The sequence below is a fragment of the Dasypus novemcinctus genome, chromosome 6 (genome assembly GCF_030445035.2).
Source record: "Dasypus novemcinctus isolate mDasNov1 chromosome 6, mDasNov1.1.hap2, whole genome shotgun sequence".
Lineage (NCBI taxonomy): Eukaryota > Metazoa > Chordata > Mammalia > Cingulata > Dasypodidae > Dasypus > Dasypus novemcinctus.
Window position 1 is genome coordinate 137469688 of NC_080678.1, and position 21051 is coordinate 137490738.

The 21051-nt window shown below is 42.8% G+C and overlaps 1 pseudogene; it reads left to right on the forward strand.

Moving 5' to 3' along the window:
* Positions 1–13140, forward strand: part of LOC101425913 (tyrosine-protein phosphatase non-receptor type 20-like) — a 46254-nt pseudogene extending 33114 nt beyond the window's left edge.
* The last annotated feature ends 7911 nt before the right edge of the window (positions 13141–21051 follow it).

Consider the following 21051-nt stretch of genomic DNA (forward strand, 5'->3'; position numbering starts at 1 on the left):
CAGTGATTGCCCTGCCAGAGAAGAATCGAGTCTTGCAAGACTCGAGAGCCTGGGGCCTGCGGGGTGCCGGGCTTGCCCTGGGTGGAATGGGGCTCACCGGGTGTGGAGGACGAGGACGTTTAGCCACTGGTGGAGCAGTGAGAAGACGAGGGTCAGAGGTGGGACGTGCAAATGCGTGGGGGCTTCTGGACAGCTGGAAGGAAGAATGGCCTGGCAACCGAGAGGGCCGAGGGGTGTGGCCCTCCCTTGCCGTGGCACCTGAGTGGGCCAAGGGGTGCTCGCTGTGGCACCTGCGGCTGGGAGAGGGGGAGGGCGCTCTGCAGGGAGGCTGCCCCATGCCAGGAGGGGCGAGGAGGGGCGAGGGCACGGAGGGCGCAGAGGTGAGGCAGTGAGGGTGTCTGGGATGTTAAGCGGGATGGGGCCTGAGTGCAAAGGCAGGAGGCTGCGGCTCCTCGCACTCGCTAGTTGAGGTGCCCGGGCAGGGGGCGGGGGAGGGAAGAGATGGCCGAGGAGTGCGAGGATGGAGCCAGGGCCATCGCCAGGCGCCAGGGGTCTCCCCTCCTGCCCGCCGAGAGCCGGCTGTTCGCCAGGGCCCGTGCCGTGCTGGGGACAGAAGAGCACCGGGCCCCGTGGAGCAGGGAGGCACTTCCCACCCCGTGGCCCCTGCTGGGAAGGTGAGGCAGCGCTGGAGGAGACAGGGGGGCGGGAGCACGGAGGACACAGCAGGCCAGGTCGAGTGTGGTTCCCATAGGGCAGACCTCGCAGGGCCCTGACGAGGTGGCAGGAGCGGCGGCCTTCAGCCACGCCACCGCCTCAGTCATGGGGGAGTTTGAGGCTTCCTGCTGGGTGCCAGGAAACCCGCGGGCCCTCCTTCCTGACCCGCCAGGTCCGAATAGCAGGGCCAGCCAGCCCTGACACGCGCTGCGGGCAGCTTGCCCCTGCCTGGTGCCTGCGAGGGTGTCCAGGGGCTGATTCCACCCTGCAGTGTCGGTGCCAATGGCTCAAACTCTGGTTCTCTATTTGGTGCTTTTTATAGATCTGAAGATGTTTGTGTCTTTATCAAGTGATTAATGATATTGAAAACATCAGTGACCAGTGAGTTGGGAGGGTTTTCTAGACTTATGATTCCAGGTAGAAAACTGTATTAAAAAGTCAGTCGAGGATTCCAGTAGATACTTCAAATTAGAAAGGGATCTCTCAACATCAGCAGCTTTTTAAAGGAACTTCAAAAAAATTGGTCTGTTAGGGAGAAGTGGGGGGGTGAGAAGCCCACCCTGAGCCTCCCCATGAGGGTCCCCCGCGAGGGCAGTGGTGGCCCCACACTCCCCAGGGAGGTTTCGTGGGCATCCTCCAAGTGCTCCGTCATGCCGGAGGCCCTGGAGGGGTCATGTCCCTGCCCATCAGGAGGGCTCGGCGTCAGACTTGGGGGTTGTAGTCTTCGGTTAAGGTCATTGGGGCCTTCTGTCCTCACTGCAGAGAGGGGCACCCCCACCAGGGGGTTGGCAGCCCCTGCCTGCTGCACCTACGCTCAGGAGGATAATTTTGAAGCTCAGGGGCATCGCCCTTCTGTCTCATCTTCTACCCTAAATACTTTGGAATCTTGGATTTTCTGTGTCCTCATGTTGCAGAAGAAGGCAGTGGAGGATTCAGGCTGCCCGCGCCGCAGTCCCAGCTCCAAACCTGGTAGCCCCTGTCTCTCAAGTCCTCTGCTACTTGGTTTCTTCAGAAGCCAAAGAGGATGAAACAGTGTGAGCCTCATCAGGGCCGCAGGAGGATGAAGTGGGCCCGTGCGCGTGGGTGCCGGGCCAGCACCCAGCACGCAGCCAAGTGCTCAATTTGTGGCACCTGCCAATATTGTTATTTTATTACGTTCTCTTTGGTAAATTGAGGAAATCCCTCTATTCCTGGCAACTTCCAGAATTCATATAAACATCAAAATGAAGTTTCAGTATTCATTTGAAAGCCATGATAATGTTATATAGCCATTTTTATTGTTATAAGTTGAAATGAGATCTTAGATAGAAGCGATTGATCGATTCCTCCCCACCCCCAGCAGATGGACACTAGTCACCTTGTAAAACAGATGCAGTTCGTCAACTGGCCAGACCATGGCACTCCTGCCTCGGCAGATGACTTTATCAAGTTCGTTCCCTATGTCCGGAAAAGCCACCAGAGGGGACCCATCATCGCGCACTGCAGCGCCAGCATCGGCCGCACGGGGGTGCTGCTGTGCGCGGACGTGGTGTTCTGGGCCGTGGAGAACTCCTGCGTAAGTGCCCGATCCCAGCCGACGCCCGGGCCGCGGGACGCGAGCCTTTGCGTCTCCTGTGGAAGCCTGGCAGCAGGCCTTCGTCGCCCCTGCTTAAAGCCGTGCACGTGAGCTTTGGCTACCTGGTTCTCAATCTCGTTGCAAGTTACCTAATCGCTACTAACCTCAGATTCCCGGGGGCGGGGTTGTGAGAATTAAATGGCAAGTAAATGACTCGTGGGAGAGTCTGGAGCACAGTAAGTGGGAGTTCATTTCCCCTTTCCTGCCCATTACCCCACATGCACATTTTTCAAAATCTTGTTGGAGAGTGTTGCTGAAAGATGCCTGTGTTTAATGAGCAGAAATACAGTCATGTTAGCACGCTGGGAAAAATGTGGACTCTGGAGTTAAGGAGAGGGCCCTGGGTTGGACCTCCGGTTATGCCACAAACTTCAGATTCTGGTGACTGTGCAAATTGCTCATTCCCTCAAACCCAGCTTTCCGTGTGTAAAATAGGGCTAGCAACGTTGCTGGGCCTGGGGGAGGCAGTCACTAACAATCTTCACTTCCCCTCCAACGTGGAAGCAGCTAGGACTGACTGAACTGCTCGGGCAGTGGCGCTTTGGACGGGGACCAAGGAGGCTCCCTGGCCCTCCCTCAGGCAGCCTGCTCCCACCCCAGGCCCAGACCGACCTGGGCACCCACGTGAGGGGCGCCAGCTGGCTCCAGGTGGAGGGTGCCAAGGGGGCGGGCAGGAAGTGCTCCATTTCTCCTCAGAGGGCTGGGCAGGAGGGGCCAGGGTGCTGCTCTTTGTGGAAACACGTGGACTGAAGAGGACATGTCGTCCTTTTCCTGTGTCCTTCTGGGCCTGAGGCCGTTTAACTGCAGTTGTTAAAGTGATGAAGAAATTAAGAATTTTAACCTTAAAAGCAATATGAGGGGAGCCGATGTGGTTCAAGCAGTTGAGCGCCAGCTTCCCACATGGGAAGTCCCCAGTTCTATTCTCGGTGCCTCCTAAAAACAAACAAACAACAAGCAAAACAAAAAGTCAGCTCAGGGGAACCATCGTGGCTCAGTGTTTGAGTCCCGGCTTCCCAGCCATGAGGTCCTGGGCATTGGGTGCAATCCCCTGCTCAGATACCTCAAAAACCAAAAACAACCCAACGGGAATTATTCTCTCTAGACACTGCTTCCATTCATTCATTCCTCAAATACTGAGCATCTATTATGTACCTGGGGGTGCAGGTATTTTTATAAAAGCCACAATCAAGAACCCTGGAGAGCTCACAGTCGTGTGGTGACAGGCAGGGAACTCTGGAGCAGTTCATTGCTCCATCCAGCCCACCTGCTGAGCCCTCTGAGGTCTGCGGAGGGGACGAGACCTGGGCCAGCCCCTGCCGTCATGCTGCTCATCGAACAATTAGCCGAGGACTGCTTCAGGGAGCGCGTGACTGCGAGTCCATGGTGTGCACGGGAAGAGATTGTCTGCTGCGGCATGGGGCCTCCTCCTCCTTCCACCACCTTCCTCTCTCCCACACTGTGCCCATGCTGGGCTAGGCAGTGCTGGGCAGAGGATTTTTACCTTGCCTTCAGGTATTCCCCAAACTGTGATCCAGCATCAGAATGGGCAACAGAAATCTATGATCTAGGTGGTTTTCCAGCCGGAGGAAGGCAGAGAAAACAGCCTGTCACTGCTGCTGCTTTCATGTGAACAATTATTTCCCCCTGAGCTTTCTGAACCACTTCCGGGGTGAGCTAAATGGGAACTGACCTCAAACCTCATCTGACGTAGTGGAAAGGCATGTGTCCTCATCTGGAAGTGGTCTCTGACATTGCCCAGGCCCCAGTGGCCTGGGGAAAGAGAGCAGAGGCCATGGAGCTGATTTGAAAGCCCACCCGGCCACTTCTGGTTGTCACTCAGTTGACTGTGCTATTTAGCCTCAGGTTCCTGGTCTGTGAATGTGGAATGATAACCAGTACTTCCCAGAGTTATTGGAGGAGTGCCTCACATTCAGTAAGTCATCAGGCAACATCGTTCCCGTCCCTTCTCTCCGTCCCCTCTGCCTCCCTCGTCTCCCCTGGTATCAGCATGCACTGTGTGTGCTGCAGCTGGAGCCCTAGCTGGGCAGTACTCAACTCTTTTCCTGTGCCGTAGAAGTGAGGAGGGGAAGACATCTGTTTACTTAGCAGGAGTTAGGGGAAAGTAGCTGTTACCGTGACTGCAAGGAACGTGGAAATCCATACCTAAGTCATAAAAAGCAGCACAGTGGCTTTTGCCTTAGTGGGCAAATCCTGCAGGGACCTGATGTCTGGACAAGTGTTAAATCTCTGCTCTGATTCCCAGGCCTTACACAGTTGTGTTCCAACAGCAGGCTCTTCCCTTGTAGCATCACAATGGCTCCTGCAGTGCCCGCACTCACGTCCTGATGCCAACACCGCAGGCTTATGTAGGGCATTCCAGGAACCTCCTTGGGAGACAGAAGCTTTTCCTTCACAGCAGCTTGAGCAGGCACCTCCTAGCATTTCACTCTTGCTGCTTGTGTTGGAGCAATTTTCCTGAACTAGTCACTGTGGGATGTGCTGGTCCATTTAGGCCGGTCAGGGTTACCCTAGGCCATATGGTTGGGAATGAGAGCAGAATGGTTTTCCAAAGTAAACTCAGGGTATCATTAAGAAAAAGGAATATAAACTAGGTGGCCAAAGTGAGAGATGTCCTCAACAATGCTGAAAATTTAAGTAATGTGCAATTATGTTACTTTAACCTCATAACTATTGTTTTATCCTTTTAGCAAAAAATGCATTACTGTAATATTTCTTGAGATATGCATTCTCCATCCTCATTTCTTAAATAGTTTATGATTTTCCTTATTTTATATTCCTTGCAGAAACTGTAAAACTCTAAATATTAAATTTCATTGATTCTAAAGTTGCACTTTTTTTTTACCTTGCACCTTCTTTAAAATCAGGATGTGTTTTATAATCAGTAGCTTGCACAGCTTGGCAGAAGCTTTCTTTCTCAGTGATACATGGCGTACTGGCGCCTCTTGCCTTGAGGATGCTTCGCAGACGAGATGAAGCGCAGTGGTGCAGAGTGGGAAGCCGCCTGTTCCTTCGCTGCTTCCCCTGGCCCTGAGCTGCGAGGCACCAGCGTGAAAGCCCTTCCCGGCGCTCCTTGCTGTTTCCAGAGCTTCTCACATGGGGGCTGGGACAGCACCCACCTGTGAACGTTTGTTACCTGCAGCAAGATGAGTAGGTGGAAACTGCTGTCTAGAAGCGCTGACAGCAGTTTGCTGTTGCCCTGACGCCCCAGTAGGATCGCAGGGGTCACCCTGTGAACAGAGTGTGGCTACTGAGTGCTATGGGCAAGCCACATGCCCGGTGGGCCACGTTGGGACCTGGGGCTTTTTAAGGTTAGGTCATCAATGATAACCTTGAAGCATGTAAAAAATCTGAGAAAATGTAACCATTTATTTGTAACCACTTAAATTTTCAAATCCAGCCTATTTAAAAATCCTTAAATGTTGTAGAAAACTAGATCCTGTTGTCCAGAAACACCAAGATGGTTATATAATTCATTCTTGAAAGAACTATAACCCTCTTATTTTAGCATGCAATAACAGTTGTTAATTATCAGTTACAATATTATTATACAATGAAGAGAAAAAATCCAAAATGTAGTACGTTGCCTTTACATAATTAAAAATGTTAGTGGGAAGCAGATGTGGCTCAAGCAATTGAGCTCCTGCCTATCACATGGGAGGTCCCTAGTTCAATTCCCAGTGCCTCCTAAAGAAGATGAGCAAGACAGCGAGCTGGCACAATGGTCAGGCATGGTAAGCTGATGCAACAAGACACACAAGAAGGAAAAACATAATGAGAGACACAACAAAGCAGGGAATGGACATGGCTCAAGTGATTAAGTGCCTCCCTCCCATGTCAAAGGTCCCAGGTTTAGTTCCTAGTGCCTCCTAAAGAAACAAGGAAGACAGACAGACACAGCAAGTGTAAACAATGAGAGGGTGGGGAGAAAGAAAAAATAAAATAAAATAAAATAAAATAATAAAATAAAATAAAATAAAACATTAGCAAATCACCAAACATGCTGTTTAGTGCACCTGACAGATCTTTTGTAACAGTTATTGAGTTCTTCTGACATAAATCTCTTACTTTGTGCAGCTACCTCACAGTGTTTCTCGTCATTGCGTCTATACTATCAGAACATAATCCTACACATAACTTAAGCTGCAAATGGCAATTTTTGGCAATGTAGTACTTCCCATTTTTTATGGAGATTAGGACTACTGTTTATCAGTAATCAAGCTGCAAAAGGAAGAATTATTCCCTCCTATCACAGGTTCACAGGCCAGATGTACTGGAAGTGTCCTGATGTTCAGGCTGTCTTTTGTTCATGAAGACGCAATGGCAAGTACTCCGCTGCTTTTGCTCTTCCTATGAGTTAGCACCACTTCTGTGTCACTAGCCAGCTCCTGAACATGTCCAGATGCCACAGAAGTTAGAGAATGGCACTTTAACTTCCTTCTTTTCCACATACTTAGACATTTCCAAGAACACATCTTTGGTACAGTCTTTCACTGTTGCCTGGGTAATATTATATGGTTTTTTAGTCTTAGTGATTCAAAGTGCTACTTTATAAGTCTGTAGAGCATTAATCTTACATTTGGAAGATTGAATATTAGCTTTTTAATATAATATTCTTAAAAATGACTTGGCTTCAAACTTTAAAAAATTTTTTATGTGACATGTAAGTTTTGTGTTTCCTTTGTTTTGTTAGCCAGTATGTGTTTATAAAAAGCACACTGTGATTTTTAGCACTTCACAACCAATTTTGGCTATAACACTCAATATAGGAGGAATCATAATTTCAGGTCAAATCATCATGAATTCTTTTGGTCTTCATTTCATTGTAGTCACTTTCATTTTCATTGTTTGGTTTACCACTAAAGTCGTGTTCAGAAAGTTGTGCCTTTTCTGCACAAAATAGTCCAGTGAAGCTTGTTTTGCCTTCAGTAAATCAAGGTTAAAAGTTAATAATACAGGCAAGCGGATGTGGCTCAAGTGATGAGGCCCCCACCTACCATGTAGGAGGACCCAGGTTCAATCCCTGGGAATTCCTGGTGAAAAAGAAAAAGAGAAAGCCTGTGCAGTGAGCCAGTGCCCACGACGGTGAGCTGAGTGCCTGTGTGAATGCCTGCATGGTGAGCCAACTGCCCACGTGAGTGCCCGTGTAGTGAGCCAGTGCCCACGACGGTGAGCTGAGTGCCTGTGTGAATGCCCGCATGGTGAGCCAACTGCCCACGTGAGTGCCCGTGTAGTGAGCCAGTGCCCATGACGGTGAGCTGAGTGCCTGTGTGAATGCCCGCATGGTGAGCCAACTGCCCACGTGAGTGCCCGTGTAGTGAGCCAGTGCCCACGACGGTGAGCTGAGTGCCTGTGTGAATGCCTGCATGGTGAGCCAACTGCCCACGTGAGTGCCCGTGTAGTGAGCCAGTGCCCACGACGGTGAGCTGAGTGCCTGTGTGAATGCCCGCATGGTGAGCCACCTGCCCATGTGAGTGCCCGTGTAGTGAGCCAGTGCCCACGATGGTGAGCTGAGTGCCTGTGTGAATGCCCGCATGGTGAGCCACCTGCCCACGTGAGTGCCCGTGTAGTGAGCCAGTGCCCACGACGGTGAGCTGAGTGCCTGTGTGAGTGCCCGCATGGTGAGCCACCTGCCCACGTGAGTGCCCGTGTAGTGAGCCAGTGCCCACGACGGTGAGCTGAGTGCCTGTGTGAATGCCCGCATGGTGAGCCAACTGCCCATGTGAGTGCCCATGTAGTGAGCCAGTGCTCACGCAAGAGAGCCACACAGCAAGATAGTGACACAACCAAAGAGAGATGGAGGGGAGAGTCAAAGTGCAGTGCAGCAGAGACCAGGAACTGAGGTGGCACAAATGACAAGGAGCCTCTTTCCACATCACAGGTTCCCAGGCTCAAATCCCTCTGAATCCCAGAGGAGAAAGACAAGAAGACAAAAAAGAGAAATAGAGACAGAAGATCACATAGCAAATGGACACAGACAGCTAAAACAGCAGGGCAGGGGCAGGGGAGTGAGCGGGGGAAAATAAATCTTTTTTAAAAAGTTAATAATATAAATTTATTTACATATTTCAACTAACCATGTTAAATTATAAAATTGAAAAAACAGGCTTTTTATGGCATGGATGTGGTTTGAGCAGTTGAGTACCCACCTCCCATATGGGAGGTTCTGGGTTTGGTTCCTGGTGCTTCCTAAAGAAGACAAAAATCAATGAGCAGACAGCAAGCAAAATCAGTGAGCAGATGAGCAAAAACAAAATAAGGGAGCAGAGGTGGCTCAAGCAGTTGAGCACCCACCTCCCACGTGGGAGGTCCTGTGTTCAGTTCCTGGTGCCTCCTAAAGAAAAAGCAAGCAGGCAATGAGTAAAAACACCAAGCAAAAAAAGTGAGCAGGTAATGAGCACAAACAACGAGCAAAAGAATGAGCTAAACAGATAAGGGAGCCATCTTGGGGGGGTGGGGAGTGGGAAGAAAAAGGCTTTTCCAGATGCAGCAGGTTTTAATTTTGATGAAATCTAAGTTTATTAAATATCCTTTATAGATTAAACTTTTGATATCAAGTCTAAGAGCTCATTGCCTAGCCTGGGTTCTAAAGATTTTTTTACCTGAAAATTTGGTAGTTTTACATTTTATATTAAGTCCATGATCCATTTTGAGTTAATTTTAAATATGATGTGAAGTTGGGGTCGAGATTATTATTATTATTATTATTATTATTATTATTATTATTTTTTGGCCTATGGATGTCCCATGGCTCCAGCAGCACAGAATAGTCTATTTTTCCTCCATTGAATTTCTTTTGAGCCTTCATATTTCAGTTCCTGTTTCAGGTTCTCCATTCTGTTCCATTGACCTCTGTGTCTCTCCTTCTACCATTTCCACTCTGTCGACTACTGAGTTATCTAATAAGCCTAAAATTGGGTAGAGCAATTCCTTCTACTTTATCCTCCTTTTACAAAATTGCTTTAAGCTATTAGCTGTTCTAGGGCCTGTGCTTTTCCATTTATAAAGTTTAGAATAAGCTTGTCTATATCTACAAAAACGTGCTTGAATTTTATGGGAATTATGTTAAATCTGTTGTTAAATTAGAATTTTCCAATCCATGAACAAAGTATATCTTTCCATTTATTTAGGTCTTTGATTTCTTCTGCATTTTGTCATTTCCTGCATAGAGATCCTATTTGTATTTTACTGTATTTATACCTAAGCATTACATTCTCTTTGGAGTAATTGTAAGTGGCATTGTTTTCACATTTTTTTCCCACAATTGTTTTTAGTATGTAAAAACAAGATTGATTTTTGCATGTTGATCTTGTACTTTTGACTTTGCTGAAAATCACTATTAGTTCCAAAAGTCTGTTTTATGTGTGTTTTTCTTTTTATAGATTTCTTGGGCTTTTCTAGAGATAGCTATGCCATCTGCAAATAGGGGCAGATTTATTTCTTCTCTCCAGGCTATATGCCCTTTATTTCTTTTGCTTGCTTTATTATCCTGGCAGAATAAGAGTGATTAGAGCAGACAACTTTGCCTTGTTTCTTAAGGGGACAGCAAATTAAAGAGAAAAGCAAATTTAAAATATTTGTTCTATGAAAGGCTTTCTGAAGAAGTTGGAAAGGTAAGCTGCAGACTGGGAGAAATATTTGTAAACCACATACCCAATAAAGCTCTCGCAACTAGAATATATAAAGGACCTTCAAAACTCAACAGTAAAAAAAAAATCCCATTAGAATACGGGCAAGAGATATGAACAGACATTTCACCAAAGAGGATATACAGATGAGAAATAAGCACATGAAAAGCTATTTGACTTCAATAGCATTTAGGGAAATACAAATTAAAACCACAATGAGATATCACTATGTACCTATCAGAGTAGCTAGTATAAAAAAATAGTGACAACACCAAATGATGGGAAAGATTTGGAGAAACTGGATAATTCATAAATTGTTGGTAGCAACATAAAATGGTATAACCACTCTGGAGAATAGTTTGGCAGTTTCTTAAAAACTAAACTAAACTAAACTAAGCTTACCCTATGACCTAGCAATAGCACTCTTGGGCATTTATCCCAGGAAAATGGAAACTCCTGCCCACACAAAACCTCTACACAAATATTCATAGAAGCTTTATTCATAATAGCCACAAACTGGAAACAACACTTACTATGGAACAGTATTTAACAATAATAAGGAATGAACTGTCATTCCAGGCAGCAACTTGGCTGGACCCCAAGGCAATCATTCTGAGTGGGGGAAAAGCCAATCTCAAAAGGTTAGATATTGTATAATTGCATTCATATACCTTTTTTTTTTTTAAAGATTTATTTCTCCCCACCCCCTCATTGTTTGCATTTGCTGCCTGTTGGATGCCTGTCTTCCTTTTCTTAGGAGGCCCTGGAAGCTGAACCCAGGACCTGCTGTGTGGGAAGGAGGTACTTAATTGCTTGAGCCACCTCTGCTCCCTGCTTTTGTTGTGTCTTTCATTATGTTTCCTCCTTGTGTCTCTTGTGTCATCTTGTTGCGTCAGCTCGCTGTACCTGCTCATCATGTCAGCTTGCTGTCTTATGCATCTTCTTTAGGAGGCACTGAAATCCAAACCCAGGACCTCCCATGTGGTAGGCGGAAGCTCAATCACTTGAGCCACATCTGCTTCCCTCATGTACCTTTGAAATACCAAAATGATAGAGATGGAGTACAGCTTAGTGGTTTCCTCGGACGTAGTTCTAAAGGGAGAGTGCAGGGTGGGGGTTGGGGGGTGAGGGGGCTGTAGGAATAGAATGGGTCAGCATCAGGATTGTGGCTGTGCTTATGTGAAAAAACTGCAGAGAACTCTATGCACACACACCTGCATGTGTTCTGTGGATTACACCAATATGTCACTTTTCTGGTTTTTATATTGTGGCAATGCAAGATGATATCACTGGGGAAACTGGGTGATGGATGGACAGGACTCCTCTGTGCATTTTTTTTCAACGTCCTGTGTATGAGTATTTTGAAATAAAATTTTAAAGGCATCACTAATACTTTAAATCATTACCAAAATGACAACTTACACAACTTACACAACTTACACAAATAAATAAAATGCTTACATTTTCTCAGATTTTTGCATGCTTTTGTGTTACAATTGATGAACCAATCTTAAAATATCACACCTCCACACCATCTTGCTGTACCAGACTGGCACTGAGGTTGCAGCACCCGCGAGGCTCCAGATGACGTGGCAGCGGCTGCGCTGGTCTAGAGACTCTGACGCCGTGCGATGTCAAGTTGGCCATGGTGCTTCTGAGCCCTTCCTCGCAGGCTCTGCCCTCACCTTGCCATGGACTAGAAGCAGACCTTGGCACACTGCAACAGCTCACCCTCCTCGCTCTGTGGCGCAGGTGCAGGGTTGCTCAAGGTCCCAGTTTAGGCTGTTAGGGCACTTCATGTAAGAAACAACCGGGTCACTGTCCTGGAAAGAGAAAGGCTTCTGCACTGCAGGCGTTTCCCAGATGGCAAGACTGCTTTCCTTGTGCTCTTGAGAGAATAGAAAGGAGTACTAAGGGCAAATAAATGCCTTGTTGCTGCTTGTGGACACCAGGCCTTGAATGCATCCTCCCCTTTCCTATTTAAACAAGGCTTCCTCATCTGATAGACTGGGCTAAAAATATTAATAGTACATTTTCTTCTGGCTAAAGATGAGGCTCTCCTGTTAAATCTCCCATTAAATCTCTTTACTGGGAAGAGGTTGGCAGTACTCATTGGCAGTCTCCAGGTTTGTGTTTTTGCCCCACGTGGATAACACAAAATTGCTGTCATCCTGTCCACAGTTTGACATCAGGACCATAGGGGCCCAAATGCGGGAACAGCATTCTGGCATGGTTCAGACAAAGGTAAGCGCTCTCCTTGTACCTTCTAGTAAGAACCGTGAGAATGAGGATTAGACTGTGCAGGCATTCCAATTTATAAGGCTCTCTTGCCTACATGATCTCATTTAATTCTCACTCTTGGAGGTGAACATTTGTTTTGTTCTAATATCTCTGATGAAGTACTTCATAGTCACAAAAAGAGCATCCATTCCATAAAATCACTCAGGTAGTTCTTGGAGGTGCCAAGGCTGAACCCCAAGCATCCCAGTGGCTAATTACATGTTTTTTTTTTCCATAAAATGTCATATTACTTAAGTCACATACCTTAAGTTATTTTAAATAAATTTCTAGATAGCAATTTAGGATACTCAGTAACCACTAGAATAGCAAAGCTATTGGCATGTCATTAAAATATATTTTGTTTGTCACAGATTAATTATGAATCATACTATTATGATTACTATTGTACCCCTAAATCTTTAAGTTGGCCAAATTTTAGTGTCCAAATGAGAGCAAGTATTTCATTTGAACTAGGACTGCTGGGGAGACATGAGATTAGATCTTAAAAATAACAGATGGTCAAAGTTCATGCAAGAGACATTTTAATTTGATTTAGCTGGGAAGATACAGGAAAGTGAGATAGTCAGTTTCCCCTCTGCTCAGTTAAGCCTTAGGTTAACTAGTTCTAGACCAAGAATTATATTATGATCATTTATCCTGCTCATATTCTATAAACTTTATGGGCATCAAGAAGTTTGGTTAAGTATGCTACTTTTAGGAACATTACTTTATGGTGACAATTACAGATGTATTTTTCAAGAGTGGATATTGCTATTCAATTGCTTAACTTTCTATTGATTTTCATATATATGCATATAGGAGCAGTATCACTTCTGCTATAAAATTGTGCTTGAAGTTCTTCAGAAAATTCTGACCTTGGAGTAAGGATGACTTCTGTTCTCTCACTTGAAATTTCCAAGTGGCTTGGCCCCTTCTCATGAAGAACAGGTTCTGACTGCCAAAGAGCTTTGCTGTGTATACAGAGTTCTTTCTTGGTCTGTTCAGTTGATTTGCTTTCTCAAAACTCCCTGAAGGCTGCATAATTTGGTTTGGGGTGAACAGTATTTACCCATTGAACTTACTGGACAATGTCAAAATAATCTCCTTCTCTTTCCAGTGGAACAAAAATTACATGGAACACCTTTAGCCTGGCTATTTTGGTAAGAAGGGATTACAGAGCCTAATAAAGGGCTCCAACTATATTCATTAAGATTTTATTTGGAAAGCAGCGAGAGGGAGCCGAGGATTTCCAAGACCTTATAAAGTCCTGATTCTGGGAGAACGTAGGGCCAATAAACTACAGGATTACATCATGGTGTCTTACAGGCACTTTCAAGACAGATGTGTGTCCATGTTGTTTAGCAAAAGAGCCTGCACTTCTAGCTGGCATTCAAATAGCTCAATTTACCAAAAAAGCCCAATTAGAATGGATTAGCTTTCAAAGCCAGTTGGATTCCATCTTCATATTGTCTCCCGCTTCCTTAGACCCCGGAGACAAGCCCTGCTGCTCTGAGAAGCATTTCATGGGAGGGCAGAGTCTCTCCTTTCCATCACCTGAGCACACACGGGAGGAGGCCAAAGCTAAAGAGATGTTTACACAGAAAGTCCAAGGGGAAACTTGCCCAGTGTGAGGCCCTTCCCACTCCACCCTAGCACTTAGCATAGCACTCAGTCTGCTTTGTTAGAAGAAAATACTCCATTTCACCTGCCTCTTACTCTGCCCTTGAGCTAATCAATAAACTTTGATAGAAGCATTAGTTGAGTATTCCTGAGTCATTTGATAAAGTTTTCAAACTAAGATCTATGATAGCTATTTTGTTCTTCAGAGTTCCTCTAAAATCACTTCTCTCCATCACAGCCCCACAGCTATTGAAATATATAGACTTTGGATTTGAGAACCAGATTTTGGAAAACCAAATTCATAGTTGTGGAAAGGGAAACTTCCATGCTCTGTTTTTGAAAAGATTATAGCCACTGTTATTTTCATCTTGTTTTAGGACTTTGCCTTGGAAAATTATCCTGATATTCTTGTCCAAGAGGTTTAGTGACCAGTTATATTTTATTATAAGCTACAAAGACATTGATAAATGTTTTCATACAGGTGTAATTCAGTGGAGATCAGAATAGTATTTGTATTATATTGAGAACATTTCTAACACTAATCTGTAAAACCTGAATTTTTAAGGTTCTTTTTTTCCCTTGTCTGAGTGAATACTTGAGTTGGTTGAATTCAAATTAATTCTCATTTAAAAAAATTATATGCCTAAAATGCATCTTGTATTAAGTCAAGTTGATGATTCTAGCTATTTACATTATTAGTATCAATAAGAGTCTATGCTAGACATTAATTTTCTTTTGATGATTGGCCTTTAATATGTGTATCCCTAATTATATTTCCACTGTTACTGTAAAATAGTAGACCTAATGTACAACAATCTCCCTGAGAAGGATTCAATGCTATTATTTAAATGAAAATATTTACAATGTATTCCCTGAAGTATCTTTATTTATCTGGACACTGAAATGTTATTGTGAGGAAAAATTCCATAATTCGTGATGTTAAACATGTCCCTTCTTTAATGTGTGTCTCATGTTTTTACAGCTGAACCAATTTTTAGTTTCCCAGAGAAATTAAATAAGTAAGTTTAGAAATACTGACAGCATTTGTTTTCATTTCATTCTTAGAAGGTGAATTCCAAATTGAAAACATTAGACTTATTGAAATACTAACTTTTATACCAATAATGAATCTGTCTCTACCTAGGATACCAATATGAAACTCCCATTGATACCTTTATGAGCACTTGAAAGCCAGTTTAGAACTTTTATAATATGTAAATATAAGCATATGTATATTTATTAATTTTCAACTTTTAATACATATTTTTAGAGTTGTTTGTACTTGATGTGTACATGTTGGACCAAAGCTTTTCAGAAATAAACATTGTAGATTTTATGTTCATGTAAGTCTTAGAAATTTATATTGCTTTGGACCTTCCTTCTCTCCCTTCCTGCAGTCTTTCCCAAACATTTTAGAATTTTCAATTAAGTTTATGCTTACTACCCAGAAGCCATTTCAGTGATTTGTTTTTATTTTAAAATCTCAGAGGAAGACACCTTGAAAATCTTTAAAACAAAAAAGGTTTTAATTTCCTACTTACTTTGTTAACCCCTGGGAAGAATTACTTTTCTTCTGGGTTGTCTTGAGGCTCAAGCAATTGAACCAGATGATTTGGAGTCTCCATTAAGTAAAAACAGTTCAGTGGTGTTCCATGGGATTGGGTCATGGATTATTCAGAGCACTTCTCAGTTTTTCTACTGCCATAATCAAAGGGCCATTAGTATGATCCAATAATCAAACAATTTGAATTAGAAGGGATCTAAATAGACCTAATTCTAACTCGAATTAGAAGAAGTCCAACACAACCATCATATCTGAAACTTGGACATAAAAAAGAACATTTGTTAGAAACCAACAGCATTGTATTTAAAGGTGAAAAGATAGAACCTTCGCATTAGCAAGACTATACCTCCCGTTAGCACTAGAGTTGAGTATTGCTCTCAAGTCATAGAGCCAATGCAGTGAGACTACAAAAAAGAATATTTGTTTCAATATTTATGCACAAAGAAATAGTGGACTCAACTGAAAAACAGTAATATTATTTAAAAATTTTCAATAAGAAGTCTGGATACAAGAAAGCTACGTAAAAGTTAATCTTTATATTATTGACGGGAAAGTCAGGGCCACCGGCCAAATCCACCCTGTTGGCTGTTGTGGTAAATAAAGCTTTATGCCCATTTGTTCGCATTGTCCACGGCAGCTTCTGTGCCCTGACAGCAGTGGAGGAGTTAATGGTGGAAAATGAATGATAGCGAAAGAATGTGGCCTGTAGCACTTACAGTAGTTACTCTCTGGCCATTTAAAGAAAGCTTTGTTAATCTTTGCCCCATGTCTTCAACAGGAAAGATATCCCTGCACAACAAACATGTAAAATGAACAGGATTAAATGAACAAGAACTTGAGCAGTTGGCATTCACATTCTAAACGAGCTATAAATGCATGAAAAGAGCCAAGATTTTTTGAAAAAGAAAATTCCACTGGGTAGAGGGGAAAGTTTGCCCTAATTCAAGTATTGTCTAAAATCACAGCAATAGGGCAATGCAATTCTGACGCCAAGTTACATAAGTGGATCAGTGGATCCAGACAGAGTCAGAAATCAGGTGAAACGGCCTCATAGATATTTGTGAATTTATTATATACTAAAGAGAACATTTCAAATCCAGAGCTTCCAAATACACTAAGCAAAACCTATAGAACTAATAAAACTGGGAAGAGAAATAGAGAAATCTGCAATGACAGTTGTCGTCAACATTCTTTCCTCAGTAATTGATAGAACAAGTGAACAGAAAATCCGTGAGCAGGTAAGAGACTTGAACAATGCTTTCAACCATGTATAGACACTCATGGCACCCTGCCACAAACCACAGCAGGATGCACATGCTTTTCATGTGTACGTGGGACATTCACCAAGAGAGACGATATTCTAGGCTGCATAATAAGTCTTAGTATAATTCAAAGGGCTGGAACTATATAAAATATATCCATGGAACTAACTAGAAATGAATAGTGGAAAGATATTTGAAAAAAATCCCCAGCTATTTCAATATCAAACAATGAACTTCTAAGTAAATCATGAGTCAGAGAAAAATACCACGGGAGACATTAGAAAAGATTCTGGATAAGTGAAAATGTGTCCTGGGAGTTTCAGTGACAGTTTTGGGGGAAAGTCACATGCTTGTTTTGGGATGTGCTGGGTGTGCCCTGCCTTGGACCTCCATGGGTGACGTTCTGAGAGACTCCTGAGATGAAGTGCTGTGTCGGGGGGCAGGGAAGAGGGTTGGCCTTAAAGTTGGGAATGGACGAGCTCCCCAGGGGACATGGGTGGGGCCTGGGGCAGAGCCTGGGAACCTCAGCTTTCCTCCCCCCTGCCTCCAGGACCCAGCCTGGAGCCACCTCTCCCAAGCAGCCCCTAATGCTCCTTGCTCCCTCCTCTGCCTCCTTTAGCAGCTTTTCGGATCCCTGAGAAGTTTCATGTATAAAGTTTCATGTATAAGGGCTGGTGCGCTACCTTGGGGCAGCTGCTGTCCCGGGATGGGCATGGCCTGCTGCACACTGGGCAGGTGTAAGGGCACAGGGGAAGGACAAAAGGGGCTAGCAGGGGCTAGCCTTCCTGGCTGACCAGCCAAGAGCCCCTCTCAACAGTCCCATGCTGAGGAGAAACCAAGGGCCAGCTGGGCAGAAGAAGAGAGAAGTCTATGTGAAAGGGCGTGAGGGAAGGGAGCCAGAGAACCTCAGATTTAAAAGAGCTAGCTGGACAAGCCACTAAAAGCTCAGAAGAAGCTCGTGTGAGAAAGGGCAACAGGAAAGACCATGATGCAGGTCAGAAACGTTACCACAGGAAAGCAAAGGACCACGGAATGAACGGTGTCCCTCCACGGAAGGAGCTCTGGATGCAGGTGCTCCCAGAACAGATGGAAACTGTCTCGTAAGATTCCAAAGGGAGCTTAAGGACATTCAGAAGATCACATGAGACATGACGGAATAACAGAATTAGGAAACTTCAAAATGGAATCTGCACACCATAAGCAGTAAACCCTAAGTTAAACTGTGGAGTAGAGTCGATAGAATTATAAAAATGTGCTTTCATGAGCTGTAACAAATGTATCACACCAGTGCAAGGGGTTAAAAATAGGGTGGTAGGTGGGATCCTGCATTTAATGCATGATTGTTCTGTAAACCTACAACTTCTCTAATAAAAAATTAATTTAAAAAATTAAAAATAAAAGGCCAGGGGATGGCATAAATCCATTTTAAAAATGAAGATTAAACTAGAAAGAACACAAGAAGCAACACAATAAGTCATGTCTTAGAAATAAAGGGCTGAAGAGAAAGGATAGTTTCAAAATAAAATGAAAAACATAAAACAGGATTTAAGAGCATTACAAATGTTGACAATAGGCAAAAAAGACCAGCATATAGATAGATAATAGAAATTTCTAAGGAAGTGAACCAAAGCAAGGGTACAGAACAATAAAATTTTCCTGAAATTAAAGGATTTCAAACTGCAAATTGAAATGACACATTATGTACCCAGGAATATCAAACTACAACAGCCAATGCCAAGAAACCATTTTTATAAATGGGAGAGAATGAGTATAGCATAGGCAAAAATATGTTTGTGTTTATGATGGTAACAGCCAGAGGCGGAGCCCTGGATTATTATTCTGAGAGTATTGTGCTGTGGAGTAAAGCAATGATGGGCGTGTCTCCTTCAGTCATCCCTTGTATTCTTGTGAATGAGGGTTCTTGGTGGGGAAGGTACATGTAGAATACAGACGGTCAGTAAAAACCCAACAGGCCTATAGTGGAAATACCACTATAGCCCAGGAACTATGTAGATCGATGGTAGGTAGGTAGGTAGATAGAGAGATGATAGAGTATAGATAGGTAGAAAGATGACAGAGGGGAGAGAGAGCATGTGTGAGAGATGATAGAGGATAGAGATAGATGATAAATAGAGGGAAGAGATAGCTAGCTAGCTAGATGATAGATGATAGAGGATAGAGGATAGATAGATAAACTTAAATGATCCAGAAACAGTAACCAACTCAGTAACAATAAGCATCTCAAATGCCCACAATTTGGTTTCTGAATCTTGCAAGAATGAAAGTGACATAAAAATATTTTCAGGATACACCGAAGCTGAAAAAGTTCACCTTCAGACTACTCTAAAAGAAATTCTAAAAAGTGAAAATGACAGAAAATGATCCCAGAAGCAAAGTAAAACCTGAACTAAAGGTAGCAATTTAGAGCCCAGCACTGGGTTAAACTACTTGTTGGATTTCAACTATACATTTTTAATTAAAATATGTTACAACAATGGCATATCCATCAAGAGGAATGTAAGTAGATTTAAAATGTTCTTAGGTCCTCACACAGTTCAAGAGAAGAGTTATCAGTTAATATTAGATTTGATAACTTAAGTTCTGTTATAATTTCTACAAGAATAGGAAAAGAGTTTATAGTTTCCAAACTAAGGGAAGGTAAAATGTGGACAAGATATGAAAGGAAAAAAAAAAAATGAGACAAAAAAGAAAGGACATAATAAAAATTAGATTGAAGCCAAATATATCAGTAATTACAATGTGATAAATGAAGATTATCAAGAGAAATCTAAAACATAATGATGCAAAAAGGCTGAAAAGAGAAGGATGTAAAAACCAACCAACCATGTAACCACTAGCCCAAAGAAAACTGGTGAAGCTAAATCACTATCAGACAGAATAGAAAGAATAGAATTAAGGCAAAAAGCATTATGAGAGAGCTTCACTGGAAATAGATGATCCTAAATTTGCATGCACCTAATAACATGACTTTAAAATATATAAAGCATATATGCAAAATAAGCAAGGCACATATGTAAAATCTGAAAACTGACAGAAGAGAGAGACAACTACTAACCAGTAGTTGGGTATTTTAACCTGTCTCTCTTAGTAGAAATTTATAGAACAAGCAGACAAAAAAATCTGTGAGACTAGAGAAGATTTTTATTGTGGATTAAGCAATTGACCTAAAAAGAATTTATAGAACACAACCCCAGTTATTGCAGAATACAATTTTTTTCATGCTCTCATGACAAATACACCCCCAAAAATTTGAAATGACCATACCTTGGTTCATAAAGCAAATTTCAGTTTATTTCAAAATATTGAAATCATATGTGGTATGTTTCCTAAATCTAGTGCAATTATGCTAGAAACTAGTAATAGAATGATAACTGGAAAAACCCCACATATGTAGAACTTAGATATATTCTAAATAAATAGACAAAGAAAAAATTATAATGAAAATTAAACTGTTTTGAACTGAATGAAAATAAAAATATATTTTAAAATTAGTGTGAGGCAGCTAAAACTGTACTTAGAGGGAAATTTATAGCCTTAAATACTTATTTTAGAAAAGAACAGACAAAAATTAGTAAGCTAAGTAAGATCTAGTCTCAAAAAGTTAAAGAACAGTAAAATAAACCAAAGTAAAGTAGAAGAAAGTATAGAGTTAAGACTAGCAATTAATCATATAGGAAACAGATATAAAATAGGATCAACATAGCTTTAGCAATGCTGATTCTAGTAAGAATGACCCCCCAAAAAGAAAGGAAGCACAAATACCAGTAACAGGAATGAAAAAGGTGATTTCATTACAGAATTTGCAGACTTAAAAGGAGAGATTATCATGAACAAGTGCATGCCAATAAATATGAAATGGATGAATTCCTAGGAAATGCTAAACTGAACACAATAAAAATAGAAAACCATCCACTTGTAAAACTTAAGAAAACTAATTCATAATTAAAACCATTCCACAATGAAACTTCAAGTCCAGAGGACTTCACTGCCAAGTTCCACAAAATAATTAGGCATTACTCCATACAATTCTCTGAGAGAAAAGAAAGGTGAGCATAATGTTGCTACCAGAACCCACAAAGGAGACTGACATGACAATTTCACTCATGAACATATATGTAGATATGTTAAACAAAATAGTAGCAAACTGAATCCAGAAATAAACAGTTACAGGATAATTTTTAAAGATGGTATAATTATGATGCAATATAAAATGAACATGAGTCAGATTTTATCTAACCCATCAATTAATAAGGGAGTCCTTAGGATGGTTCAAAGGACAATGCAAAGAACCACACGTATCTAGGCAAATAAGGAATGCTGAAAGAAATT